Below are 15,150 nucleotides of genomic sequence, written 5' to 3'. Positions count from 1 at the left end.
AGGGGGTTTTTTTTTTTTTCCCCCCCCCCCCCCCCCCCCCCCCCGCATAGGGCATGTATCCGGCCATCCATTATTCCATATTTGTTGGGGATATTTTACAACGAAAGGGCTATGGAACATTCAGAACGAAATAAAAAGGTTGGGGACTCCTCTGCTGATTTACAAAAAACAAATATGAAATAGGTTCACAAATTCAGAAAAGGGAAAAAATGGTGAAATAGTCTCATGGTTCATTCACAAATTCAAATAAGGTTCCACTAAATGTTGAACGTACAAAGTACTCCCTTCATCCAAAAAACATGTCATTCTAGGATTCAAAATTTGTCAAAAAAACAAGTCGTTTTACTCTATATGGTATGTGCATGTGCACATGTAGTTGTCAATTAGCACCAAATATGACTAATGAATAGGGGCAAACAAGGTCATTTTACCTTCTTGTTAATCTGTTCTAAAATTTCTAAAACAACTTGTTATTTTGGGACGGAGGGAGTATCTCCTAAGCTTTTTATTTCGTTCCACTTTTTTGTCTGTTCGGTTCGGTCATGTTTGGAGCATGAAATTTCAAACACAGGGATCATAAAGAAAATATACTCTCTCTATCTATATTTATAAGGTATTGTATAACTTGGCATGATTTTCCAAATAACACTTGACCATTCATTTATCTTATATTATATTATTTATGGTTATAAACTTATAATCATTTTAGAGTATATTTAATTATGAATCCAACCATGTTTACATTATAAAAATAATAATAATTAAATTATTAATTAAATATTGTAAACTTTAAATTTTAATATGTGTGTGCGCTTATTATAAATAAAAATGGAGGGAGCAATAATTAATATAGTCGGCTAATTTTCTCCTCTTCTCTCGTTCGCATTTTTAGCCTTCAGATAGACTCCACGTCCGCCCCCGGGCGCTAAGATGAAGAGTGAAGAGGAAAACAGCGGGCCCAAAACATCTCGGGTCCACGCCCCGCTAAGAAAAAAAAGTAACAGCTGGTCCTGTCCGACGTGAGCCCAAAATTTTGCCATCCAGTTGGATTTTGACATGCCCATCCCACATATTCTGTACCCAAAACAAACTGGGCTTCCTGCAGGCCCAATCGAGCCCAGAAAATGCTCAAGTCTAATGAAGAGATTCCAATTCCATGTTCTAGATGATAACAAACTTTATAACTTACTAGCAAATATGCCCGTGCAACGCGCACGGGAGGAAAAAAGCACCACACATTCTAATACACATGGTGCAAAACTTAGGTGATAATTTGATGTTGGTTGTCAATTTTCAATTAGATCTTTACCAAATTGAATTGCTAAATTATTGAATATAATTTTCTCTCCCCTTTTTATCTTTGTCGTTTGTTTCTTTTATAACGTGGGTTTTTGTTTGATGCAGGTCCCGCTTAAAAAATTGATTAGCATGTCATTCTTATCCCTAAGCCCAAGTATTGTGCTTGTTCTTTTGATCTCACCGGTTAGGGAACCATCGCGCAGTTCCCTCATTGACTCGTTTTGATGTTGCTGCACACTTCGTTGCTGGCCCCTACAATGCACCCCCATCGTCTCCCTGCTCTGTCGCTACTTCCTCACCAACTCTCTTGTGCTCCATCCTCACCGCTAACCTACTATCCCGCTGCTGTGTTGTTGATTGTTTGCCGCGCGATTCCCTGTCACTGCATGGATTTGCCGTCATCTGCCGCATCTGGCCTTCACCGCCTGGCTAAGAGGAGTTATGTGGTGGTGCTATAGCTGTAGATGATTGATGTCTAGATGCTGTCGAGGATAAATCCCTAGTACCTGCAAGGAAGGAAGAAGACGGACTCCTACTAGGATTCCACCGTAATCCTACTAGGACTCATAGCATGTAATCCTACTAGGATTCCTCCTTGTAACCGACTAGTAATCCTACCCCCTGGAGTATATAAAGGAGGGCAGGAGTACCTAGATCGGCACCTCAGCTCAGAACCACCATTAGTAGCCAACAACTAGGCTACTCAACACCCAAGCGCAGGGTGCAATATACAACAACCCAAACAGGACGTAGGGTATTACGCTACTCTAGCGGCCCGGACCTGTATAAATCTGTGTCTTGTATCCTCACTTCTACCTTCGAGTTTCAGATCCGACGATCCTCCACAAATCAATCTACTACCTCAGGTACCCCCTCGGTAGGTTGCCGGGTATAAAACACCGACAGAGTCCGCGCGAGGTTGGACTCCTGTAGTAGTCGAGATGTGCCAATGACGGAGTGGATCTCGACTGTTGCTTTCCTGAGCACATCCGGGGTGTTGAACAAGAGGGCCATCACCCACTCGATCGTGCTGGAGGACGTGTCGGCCCCTCCTTGCAGCAAGCTCTGCACATGTAACATGTCACAACAGTTAGCTGACAATAATCAAACAATAAGATTAATGAAATAGCTACATTAGATTTGCCCACAAGTTGAATTTTGGTCAAGTCGTGTCTATTGTTTGTGGATGCTGATATCTCTAATCTGAATAAATTATTGTAGCATTAAGATAGCCAACATCTAAAAAGTCAACTGTACACGCATTCTAAATGTAGGAGTTTCAATGGAGCAGAATAGAACCTTCAGCTTCACTGCCGCGCCCTGCCTCTCGCGCACAATTCGTCCAACCGCCGCCTCTGGTGTTGTCCGCAACCAGCATCATCAGTCCACCACCACTGCCTGCCTCCAGCCGCTGAGTGCCTCCCATGGCACCGCTACCAGGCTGTACGTCCACAGTCTCTCGTTCCGTGCGGCCGAAGAGAGCCTTCGGAATGCGTTCGAGAAATTTGGTGATCTCATGGAAGGGTGCAGGCGACGGCCGGGTTCTCCCCCCGCCGGTGATCTCTAGGTCCCTCTCCTACTGGTGATCACCCGATCCTAGCATCCACCTTCTCCTCTCCTCTTACTCTCACCCGCTGGTGATCCCTCAATCCCAGTGTCCACCTTTTCCTGGTTCTTCTTCACGGCTCTTTGCCTCTATGCAAGCATGGTTTCAAATGCTGACCTACATCTGAGTCTTGTTTTCGCTGTGAAGGTACACTCCCTTCTTGGTGCCAAGGTCTCTTCTGCTGAAGGTCAAGGTTTCTAGTTGCTTGCTGCTTTCCCTCGCTCCGAGTTTAAGTTGTCTGAAGACTCTGTTGGGTTTCTTCTTCAATCGATCATTGGAGGTTTTGCTTCTCACTTTGTTCCTCTGGAAGTTCATGATTGGATTTTCAAATTCAAAGTTTCTTCCAAAAAAGTTGGTCTGTTGATCTATCAACTAGGTTTCTTTCAATCTAAAGACTTCAAAGTGGTGTTCAACCTTTGTAATGATCATGGGATGAATCTTGCTAAAAAAGTGATTACAAAGGCTCAGGGTATTCATTTTCCTTGGCAATTTGTTGGGCCTAAGAAAATCAGTCAGTGGAAGCCAATTCATGCAGATACATCCCCTGATAGACCTTTAACTAGGGCTAATGCTATTTCTATCAGGCATTCTAGAGCAGTTTTATAGAATCATGACCTCTCTGATTCATCTTCAGTGTTCAGCCATCTGGGCAATCATCATGCTTAAGGTGTTCATCCAATTTGTGTTCGTCGTTCTTGGGTTCTTATGAAGAATATGGTTTCTTCACGTTCACCAATTTTGAATTCGTCAGTTTCAAACATTGATTTGACTCTTAATTTGGGGTGCAATCATGATTGGCATCCAAGGACAGTAAGTGCAAGGCATTCAGGTCTAGCGCCAAATGCAGCAGTTTCTCCTTCTGAAGGTCGTTCCCTTTGCACGCGTTACTTGTCCTCTACACACTCTCGGCCAAGTTACACTCGGCCTGTTAGATGTTCTCTCTGCTTCTGGCTGGACCACATTGCGGCCCATTGTCATTTCCCACCTCGATTCCCGGGCCTCTCCAACGACAGGAGCTTCTCAATTGCATTTCAGCCGGCACACTGGTCTAATTTCAAAGTCAACAGCTGGTTTGCTAAGTCAATGTCCCTGGAAGGTGGGCCTAGTACATGCTCAACCCCAGTTTACAGTTTACTTCAAGAGCTAGGTCGCCAAGTTCACGGTATCAATGTCTCCGAGCCACCGATTACAATAACTTGGAAAGACTCTGTTCACTCCAAAGAGCTTGCTGCTTCATCTCCCCAGCTGGCATTGGAGCCATCGTCACCACCATTTCAGCCAGGTGCTTTGCATTGTCCCCCTTGTGCTTCTCCTGCTTTCCCTATAGTTCGATCCTCAGAGCCCCAACCCTCTGAGCTCCACCCCTCATCTCTTTCAGTCCCCCAACCCCTCACCTACGGCTTCAGAAAACCCCAGTGCCTTTAAGCAACAACTGAAAGATTATCAAGAAGCCCTCATGGCTTACCGTTTTGTTGGTTCTGATCCCTTCTTGCCAAGAGGATCTCATCATCGGCTTGTTGGATTCCGGAAGCCCATGGCACGGGTGGTTCTTGGGGGTCCTCGTTGCCGCAACTGTGATGTCGCAATTGTCAACATTGAACCTCTTCCCCAGTAGCAGCCTCATGGCTTACCGTTTTGTTGGTTCTGATCCCTTCTTGCCAAGAGGATCTCATCATCGGCTTGTTGGATTCCGGAAGCCCATGGCACGTGTGGTTCTTGGGGGTCCTCGTTGCCGCAACTGTGATGTCGCAATTGTCAACATTGAACCTCTTCCCCAGCAGCAGGTATCTTTCCAATCCATCAGAGACCTACTTGATGATTTCCTTCACAATCGGTGTAGGGTGGGGTTTCAGTCCATCCAACCTTGCCCCTATGGTCAATTTTGTGCGGTTCAATTTTGTGCATGACAGAGACTTCTTGATTGGGGGAAGTCCACATGATTATGTTCAATATATGATTTCTTTTACTGAGCATATTAGGGGTTGGAACAACAAAACAATCACCATGAACTGTGATGTTTGGTTGATGTTGCTTGGTTTTAATATTTATTTTTGGTCTAGAGCTGACATTGAGAAAACTATTTCTGCATTTGGTAAACTCCTGGTTTGGGAAGAAGATCCACATAACCTAGCCCGAATAGTGGTGAAAGCCCGAGTAGTGGATTTATTTAGGATTCCTTGGTTTATTGTATGTTCAGAGGGGGAAGATTTTGAAGGTGATTCATGGATAGCTCAATTTGAAATCCTGCAATATAAAATGCTAGGTGGTGCCCTGCAAATGAAGATCAACCACCTGATGGTGTGGAGCCCAATTTGTTTGATTTTTTTGGTTATGGATAGCCTTCCAATGCTGCACCCCCTAATGAAGCTCCTAATCAACATTTAAATGCTAATTTTGGGCCTGCACCCCAATGAGGCCTTTGGCTAGATGGGCCTAAAGCTCAGCCTGATGCTCCTTTTATTGGGCCTCCAGCGAACCCTCAAGGGCCTCAGCAAAATGAGCAAAAACCTCAACTTCCTGCTCAAGCTCCTATGAATGACTTTCTCGAGATTAATGATCTTGCCGTCAATGGCAATGCTCTTGATATTGATTTAAATATGCCTATTGATGATGATATGGGAGGCATTGATAATTTAATTCAAGCTGCTGAAGATCTGGAAGAAGAAGAGCCTCTGCACCCTGCTCAAATTATAGATGCTACTTGTTGGTGCGAAATTTGGCCGACAAGTAAATATTTGTAGTTGCCGTGCGTTAGATCGGATGTGGCCTAGCACACAATGACACAGAATGTATACTGGTTCGGGCAACACGCCCTACGTCCAGTTAGGGTTGGTTGGTCGACTTTATTCCTGAGCCCAGGTGCTCAAAGTTTGCAGTGGGGGTACAAACGAGAGGAGGATGAGAGGGGGTGCCAGAGTCCTGGCCTTGTTCTCGTCTCGATGGAAGATAGTGGCAGGAGCTCAGATGAGCGCTAAGTGTGAGAGAGTGTGGACAACTTAAGAGTGTAAGAGGGTGGGTGTCTCGGCCTCCTCCCTAGAGGTGGAGGGTCTGTCCCCTTTTATAGTACAAGGGAACAACCTTACAGGTCGGAAAGGATAAGAGAGCGAGTGTATGGGCGCTGCCTAGTCTTGTCAAAGTCCACGTCGTCGGGCGTGGTATGGCCTCCGTCCTAGGTCCCCGTTCTCCTCGTTAGGCCACTCCATCGTAGCGAGTAGGTTTATGACGGCACTGTACAGGCGTGCGCAAGGCATGGCATGGTACGACTCTGCGTACGACCAGCTGACATGGGTGCTTCCTCGTTATCCGTTCTACCTGCTCCCTGGACCCACACTGAGCGAGCGTGCTTGGTCGGTTGTCCTAGTCGGCCCCGACCGAGTTGGTCGGGGGGGGGAGCGGTATGAGCGGTACGGCATATCTTCGGTCGGGAGGACTCGGTCGGGAGAGCTCAATTTGGGAGAGCTCAGTTGGGAGAGCTCGGTCGGGAGGACTTAGTCGGGGTCGGATTGCGGCCCCACCCCTAGTCGGGGCGCCAACCAGGTTCCTGGTCGGAGGAGCTAGCTGTTGGCCGGATTGTGGTCTCGGCCTGGCTTCGCGTAGCTAGGCCGGCCCAGGTATGAGTTGTTGTTGCGCCCTTCGTTGGGCCAAGTGTCGCGGGAAAGTAGTCCCGTTGGAGACCCCGGGTCTATGGACCTGTCACTACTGATTCTTCAGATAGTTCAAATGAAAATGTTCCAAATCTGAATTTGGGGGCAGAGGATATTTAGGTAGAAGTGTTTATTCCTTAAAACAATGGTTAGCCTCTACACTTTGTACAGGAGGAAACTCAAGAACATGAGTTGATGGGGGGTAGTAATTCCAATGAAGTTTAGTATCAAAATGGCTCTGATAATGACAATATGCAGCTTGGGTTTGTGGAACTCTTGGAACCTGCTCAAGATCCAATTTTTGCATCAAAAGGGCTACTGCAGTCTTTTGCACCATATAAATCCAACCCTCAAGCAGTGAGACAGTGGGCACAATATTTTTCTCCAAACATGTCAACTCAAAGGGTAGACATACCTCTCCTCTGGTATGATTTTTTTACTGCACAGTTGCTCAACCCTCTGAGTTTTGTTTGGGCAAAGAATTTCCTTACTTCATCAGCTATGCAGTTTTTTCAAACAGAATCAGAAGCAGTCAGTTTTGGCCTACCTAATAAGTGCCCTCTCCCTATGCAACCTGCTGGTCTAGATTCTCAACAACTTTTGACAGGTTTTTCTGAGAAAAGTAAAGCAAAATTTTTGAAGTATTGCTCTGGCTGATATTGCAAGCTCTTCTATGCAGCCTTCTATAATCCCTGTGTCTTCTCCTAGGATAGCTGCCATTCCTCCAGAAGCCACACCTGTCCAAGTACAATCTCCTAGGACTCCCTTGGGAGCCATGCTGAATAAAGTTTCCTCTTCACCTGATCCTTGGTCCAAGACTCTTCTACAGCAAGCTGCTAACTTAAAAATGGTAGGTAAGCCTATCTCTGAAGATGAGCTCAGGAGAAGTAAGAGATGTAAATCATAGAATCAAGGTTTTAAGCTATCAGGTTGCAAAGATAAAGACCGCATTGGCTGCTCCATCAAACCCCCAACATTCACCCCCTTTGTCATTCACAAGAAGAAGTCTCTAGCTCCCCCTGGTGGTAGGAACCTAACTAAGAAGAAACCTGATCACCTTAAAGATGACTCTAAAGCCCAAAAGATCTCCAAAGAGAAGCTCAAGAAACAATAGGGCTGGTCTCCTGGCTAAGACCTTTCTTTTATTCATCAAGATCTTTTATATAGTAATAAGTTCCTGGTTATCTTATTTTGTTTATGATATATGTGTACTCTTGATGGGACCTTTGTGGCATATTTTACCTATAGTAACTTGGTGTAATAATATTAGTGCTAGTCACTGCATGTTTCAGATGTGCTATTTTCATTGTTGCTTCCATGAATGGTCATAGAAATTGGAAAATTTTGTGTTGGAATATAAGGGGCATTAATTCAGATAAAAAATGGAATTTGGTTAGGGATAAAATTATTGAAAGCCAATGTGACATTTTGTGCCTACAAGAAACCAAAACCAAGAGAGAGCACCTAGATTCTCACTTTGTCAGAAAATTTTGCTCTCTATCTTTTGATCAGTTTGAGTACCTGCCCTCTCAGGGAGCCTTTGGTGGCATACCAGTTCTTTGGAAATCAATTCTTTTTTAGGGGCAACTTATTTTCAGCAACAGCTTTGCCATTTCTGTTCAATTCTATTCAAAGTTAAATGGCACTAGCTAGGTTCTTAATAATGTGTATGGTCCTTGTACCTCTGAAGGGAAAAGAGCCTTTATGCAATGGTTCAAACATATCAAGATGCCAGAAGAAGTAGACTGGATTGTCCTAAGTGATTCTAACTTAATGCGGTATCCATCAAACAGAAATAGACCAGGGGGTGATTATAATGAGATGTTCATGTTTAATGAAGCTATCAGTGCTTTAGGGCTGGTTGAAATCCCTTTACAGTTAAAACAGTTCACTTGGACAAATAAGCAACAGACCTCTTTGCTAGAAAGATTGGATTGGTTCTTTACTTCAAATTCCTGGACCTTATCTTACCCACACACTTCAGCTTATCCTTTGGCTATGGAAACATCTGATCACTCACCCTGTATTATAAGCATTGGTACTAACATACCAAAGGGTAGAATTTTCAGATTCAAATATTTTTGGATGGAACATAAGTAGTTCATGAATGTTGTTTCTCATGGGTGGTCCATTCTAGTTCATCATACAGATAAAATCAAAATAATCACAGCAAAATGTAAGAACTTGAGAAGGGTGCTCAGAGCATAGCATAAGCATCTTTCTAACCTTAAAACAAACATCTCCAATGTTAAGCTCATTATTACTTATTTAGAATTGGTTGAAGAGTATAGAGACTTAACCGTTGTAGAATGGAACTTCAAATCAGTCATGTCTAACAAATTGGTATCTCTCTTGCATCAACAGAAGATTTATTGGAAACAGAGAGGCAACATTAAGTAGGTTAAATTTAGGGATGAGGGAACAAAATTTTTCCATGCCAATACCACTATCAAGCACAGAAGAAACTTTATTACTTCTTTAGAGAACAATCAGGACAGTCTTTAGACTTAGCATCAATTGAAAGAAAAGATTATATGGGAAGCTTATAAGGATAGACTGGGTACATCTGACCCTCAACCCATGGTTTTTAATCTAGACCAATTGTTTCAAGCAGCTACCGCTCTTCAGTGTTTGGAAGAACCTTTCACTACTATTGAAATTGATGCTATCATTCAAAACCTACCATCAGACAAAGCCCCTGGACCAGATGGTTTCAATATTGATTTTATCAAAAAATGTTGGCCAATCATCAAGCACGACTTTTATGATCTATGCTTAGCCTTTCATTCAGGAAATGTTTGTTTACAAAGTATCAATGGTTCATTCATCACATTGTTACCTAAAGTGGATGGGGCTTGTAAAGTATCAGACTTTAGGCCTATTTCTCTTCTCAATACCTCTATGAAACTTTTGACAAAATTGTTGGCCAACAGGTTATAAAAGGTAATAATGGACCTAATTCACGAAAATCAATATGGTTTCATCAAAACCAGAACTATCCAAGACTGCTTAGCTTGGGCTTTTGAATACCTGCATGTGTGTCATAAATCTAAAAAGGAGATAGTCATCCTTAAATTGGACTTTGAAAAAGCTTTTGATAGAGTTGAGCATGGAGCAATGTTGAATATTATGAAACATAAAGGATTTGGGTCTGTTTGGTTAGGCTAGATGCAACAGATATTTAACTCAGGTACTTCCTCAGTTCTACTAAATGGAGTCCCTGAAAAAACTTTTCATTGTAAAAGGGGGGTGAGATAAGGAGATCCCCTTTCCCCTTTGCTTTTTGTCCTAGCAGCAGATCTTCTACAATCCATTATAAATGATGCCAAGAGCCAAGGCCTGCTGACACTGCCTATTCCTATGCTTCATAGTCAAGATTTTCCTATCCTTCAATATGCTGATGACACATTAATCATCATGGAAGCTTGTACATCCCAGCTTCAAATTCTTAAAGACATATTACAAGCATTTGCAGTCTCTACAGGCCTAACAGTCAATTATTCCAAGTCCATGATGGTGCCCATTAATATTTCAGATGAAAAGGTTCAATTCTTGTCTCAATTTTTTGGCTGCTCCAGAGGCAACTTACCTTTCACTTATCTGGGTCTGCCTTTGGGTCTCACAAAACCAAAAGTCGAAGAGTTTCTTCCTATGGTCCCCAGATGTGAAAGAAGGCTAATTTGCACATCATCCTTCCTGTCCTAGGCTGGAAGACTACAGCTCACAAATTCAGTCTTTACAGCTTTACCCATATTTCATATGTGCATCTATCTCCTCCCAAAATCGATATACAAGCAGATTGACAAGTACAAAAAGCATTGTTTATAGAGAGTCTTAAACATTAATAATAAGTCACCACCAAAAGCAGCCTGGGAAATGGTGTGTCCCTAAGAAGCAAGGGGGGATAGGAGTCTTGAACATCAGGACTCAGAATGAAGCTTTGATCCTTAAATTCTGGCACAAATTCTTTAATAAGCTTGACATTCCCTGGGTTCACTTGGCATGGGAGAAGCATTATTCCAATGGTCGCATTCCTAATCAAGTCAAGAAAGGATCCTTCTGGTGGAGGGATGTTTTGAAATTATTGGACAAGTTTAAGGGCATATCAGTTGTCAATATCAATGATGGAAGAACTTGCTCTTTATGGGAAGACATTTGGAACAACATATTCCAGCTCAAACTTATCCCTATTTATTTTCTTTCAAAAAAAAACCTTTCATCTCAGTTCAGCATGCAGACAAGTGGTTGACATTGAATAGTTATTTCATCTACCAGTTTCAACGCAAGCTTATGAGCAGTTGATTGAGCTGGCAAGTGTTTTGGAAGGCTTGGTCCTCAACTCTGACTCTGATATTTGGTCTTATATTTGGGGAAGTCCAATATTCTCCTCCTCAAAAATATATAAGCATCTCACAGGCTTCACTCATGTTCATCCAATTTTTCGATGGCTTTGGAAATCAAGGTGTCAAAACAAATATAGAGTTTTCTTCTAGTTGGTCCAGACAGGCTTAGTACAAGAAACATTTTGAGAAGGAAAAATATGTTCCTCCCATCATATGATTGTGTTCTCTGCTCCCAAGGCATTGAAGAAACTTTATTCCATCTGTTACTTGGCTGCTCATTTGCACAAGAGTGCTGGATCCATATTGGCTTATTTGTTGATCTCTCGGCAGACCCATATGATATTTTAGAAGGTTTCAAACATCAATTGCAGGTCCCTTATTTCATGGAAATAATTATCATTATGAGTTGGTGTATCTGCTTGGCCAGAAATGATTGGATTTTCAAGGGGATTACTCCCTCAGTGCAGGGTTGTTTACGTAATTTCAGATTTATCTTTACTCAGGTTATTCTTTGAGTAGAGGAGGCTTGGAGATCCCAAATGAGTTCATGGCTAGAGCAATTTGTGTAATTTTTTCAACTTATTTTGTTTCTTCCTTTGTTTCTTAGTTTTAACCCTATAAACTGATCGTTATCCTTTTCTTTAATATATATATATATATATATATATATATATATATATATATATATATATAATCAGTAGGGGATTCCTTCCTGTTCCTTCAAAAAAAATGGAGCAAAATAAATTAGAACAGAGTCAGGACAAAGTGGTTGTGCTGAGTTCATGCAAAAAAAACATGTATTGGAGTACTATCGGCCTACCTATGGATGATTGCACTGCACCTCATGCTACCTCAATTTTCAAATGTATGGTGTTGTAACATTGACAGTTGATTTGAGTAAACGCTATCTCATTAGACTTGTTGTGAAATGTACTATCATAATATAGTAATTTAATATCGTGTTTATATAAGAAATTATGATTAGAAAGTTACATAGTACTTAAGACCGTGTTAATGTCTAAAACAGCATGCATTTACAATTAAATGGAGTACTTACTGTTCTAGTAATTGACAAACAGCTAATGCGATCATATGAACTGTCCAAATGTCAAAAGCTCATGCCAGTAAAGTACTATACTACCGCTTCCAAACTTTCCTAAAAAACAAGGTCGGTTTCAAACTTATCTCGTAAAAAAGAAGCCTCGGTTTCAATCTTTCATTGCAAAAAAGAAGCCAGTTTCAAACTTTTCTTTTGAGAGCAAATCAGTTTCGAACTTCGTGCAAACAACACGGACTACCCAGTGCGGTACAAATGGGCACACATGTGCTGCATTTCACGCTGATGACGTCCCTGCATCCGTCCATGTTGATTCACCAGGCACACGGAGCGGATAACCACGTCGTCGAGCGGCTCCGGCGACCGCTCCTCCTGCTGCTGCCGGAGCAGCTCACCGAGCACCGTCCTTGCAGTCTCCTTGGCGTCGTCGGTGCCGCCGCGGGGGTGACACTGCCTGTAAAAAGAGAGGAAAAAATAGCCATGATATTCCCCTAATCAGTTCTAATGGTTATAGAATATTAACGATTGAGATTAATACTGTATTTGGAATGGTGACAAATAACCATGAAGTTTGTAAGATGCAACATCGATCCTTAATTGAGTTTTCATCTGTTGGGTCCTTGACCTTTCTTATACCTGACAAAGTATCACTTAAGGTCCTTTGCTTGCTGGATGACTAATCTAATGCAAGGACCTAATGGTCTGATTAAACTTGTTTGGAGCTACCACATTTATGATAATGTGGTCGCTATAGTAATTGACTCGTGAACCTAATCGGTGCAACTAAGAAATCTAAGGGTTCTTTCGCACCATGTTTCAAGTTCATAGACCCATGGCACAACTGAACTGGTTTGAGTACCCTTGTGTTGGTATTTTTGTTCCTTTTTATAAAGCAATAAATGCACATAATTTTCAAAAATAATTGCCTGCGGTATCCATAATGTTAACAAGCTTGCCTTCAGCAAACGTACTTGCATCTCTGAATTGCCAAAAGCTTGAGATTTTCATAATGCTGAAGAGTTGAAAGGAATTATATCATTACAGATAGTAAACAACTAATGTCTGGTAACAGTATTTCTATTGCCCTTCCCTGAAAGTATCGCCATGACTTTATTGAGTTTATATCATCCTTCAGGTATGCTGTTGTGAGAGAGTGCAAGCGGGTCTGTATTGTCTCAAGCAATTAGGAATTGTAAATCTTACTCATCCTGTCGGACTGGCTTCCACCATGAATCAGCTTCCTAACGAAGTTATGGAGCTTTCTGCTGCAACAAATATTGAGGAGTTACAAATGACTAGATGGAATCTTACCAGCAATTTTGTTGCTTGTACTAATGAGGTATACTATAAACCTTCTACTCATGATTAGTGATATGCGGCATCATTACTGTCCACTCAATGCCACTATGTTGCCCTAAAACCATCGGTACAAACTGCGGTGTAATAGTTGATACACTCAGTGTTCTGTGTTTCGCTGGGCTGAATACAACTTTCATAGTTTTGCTAGGCTGAAAACAACTTTCACAGTTTTGCTAGGCTGAAAACAACTTTCTTAATAATTACTCCCTCTATCCCAAATTATTAGTCGTTTTGACTTTTTTAGGTACATAGTTTTTGCTATTTATTTAGATATACGCTATGTCTACATACATAATAAAAATTATGTATCTAGAAAAGGTTACATAGCTAGATATACACTATGTCTAGATACATAGTAAAAGATTATGTTTCGTGAAAGCCAAAACGACCTATAATTTAGAACGGAGGAGTATCTAGTGTTGCAGGACTCAAACTAGGTGGTGGGATGGAGATTTTTTTTCATGAATACGCAAGAGAGCTGCGTATCTTTGTATTAAGAAGATGTTGTAAACAGGATTAGTACAATGCGGGCCGTCCGGGCGCACGCACACGGTTAACATCTAAAGTCTATTACATGTGAAACTAACAACCGTTTTAGAAGACTAGGTGGTGGGATGGAGATTTTCTTTAGTAATCAGAAAACTTGTATGTCTTGTAGTGACCATTTCACATTATTTGATATTAGTTGTGTATGGTTATCATTAAGTGGGGGTCCGAGATTAGGAGATTTCGATGCCACTGGTAGGGTATGAATTATCTTGTCCCAATCAACAACAGAACCTATACCCAGCACGATCTGAACATCCATTACCCATATGTTCTATAAATCGGGTATGCCCTGTAGGACGGAAGCATCAGCTCGTTTTGACTCTCAGCTCTCTTCCCTGTCAGCTCAGGCAGCAACATCCATAGAAACACTGTGATCAACTCCATCGGTCCATCTGCCACAGAGCGAGGGAGATTTAGAAACAGATATATTGGGCAGTATATGCCTTTGGGCAAGGTTTAAAAAATACTCAGTGACAGCTCTATCTTGGGTATGCATGTTTGAGTCATACACTGTTGTGCCTTCTTCTGTAAAAGGGAAGATATGGGGATATGTTGTTAATTCCTCTTAATTTGTTACTATACTTCAGCAGCTTGGCGTCCACCAGCCCACGACCGCCTGCTCATGTAGTAGCTTGGCGTCCACCAGCTCTTGGATCTCTGCATCCTTCATGGTGGATCGCTTCCACACCCTCGCTTGATTGGGCGGCGCAGTCTGGTTGGTCTCCCCACACTTCAGCACCGGCAGTTCAGGTTCCTTCCCCTTCCTGGAAGTTCCCCTCTGGGAACCCTCCTTGGGTACCTTCTTGGCATCCTCCTTGGACCCCTTCTTCGGACCTTTGAGCTTCCTCCCCATCCTGATTGTTGCCTTGGACTTCACTCGCATGCACTCCGCGGCTTAGAGGAGGCGTCGCAGATGACGGAAGGCGCGGTGACACTAGCGGATCAAGACGAGATCGCGGCGGCGCTGGGAGCTAGGGTTTTTCAGCCAAATGACAGATGCAAAATGGCAGCATAAAGGGCAGGAGTAACTCCCCTGTAACTTTTATAACCGCGACAGAGTCTCCGGGGTAACGGCCCGATATTTTCGCTAATCAGTGGCAATTACGGCATAAGCTGAAAGGTCACGGTAACAGATTAAAGGACCCTTATACCTCCCGAAATCAGTCGGGTAACGGCTCGGGGGCTGCGTACACCGTGCCCGTGTTGGATAAAATTCTTTTCTTTCAAAAGATCAAGACGAAGATGGAACAAAAAACAGATTGAGCCTCAGCCTGACTCTTCGATTCAACCTAA

The sequence above is a fragment of the Setaria italica genome, chromosome III (genome assembly GCF_000263155.2).
Source record: "Setaria italica strain Yugu1 chromosome III, Setaria_italica_v2.0, whole genome shotgun sequence".
NCBI lineage: Eukaryota > Viridiplantae > Streptophyta > Magnoliopsida > Poales > Poaceae > Setaria > Setaria italica.
The sequence above is the reverse complement of the archived record's forward strand: the minus strand, read 5'-3'. Positions refer to the sequence as shown.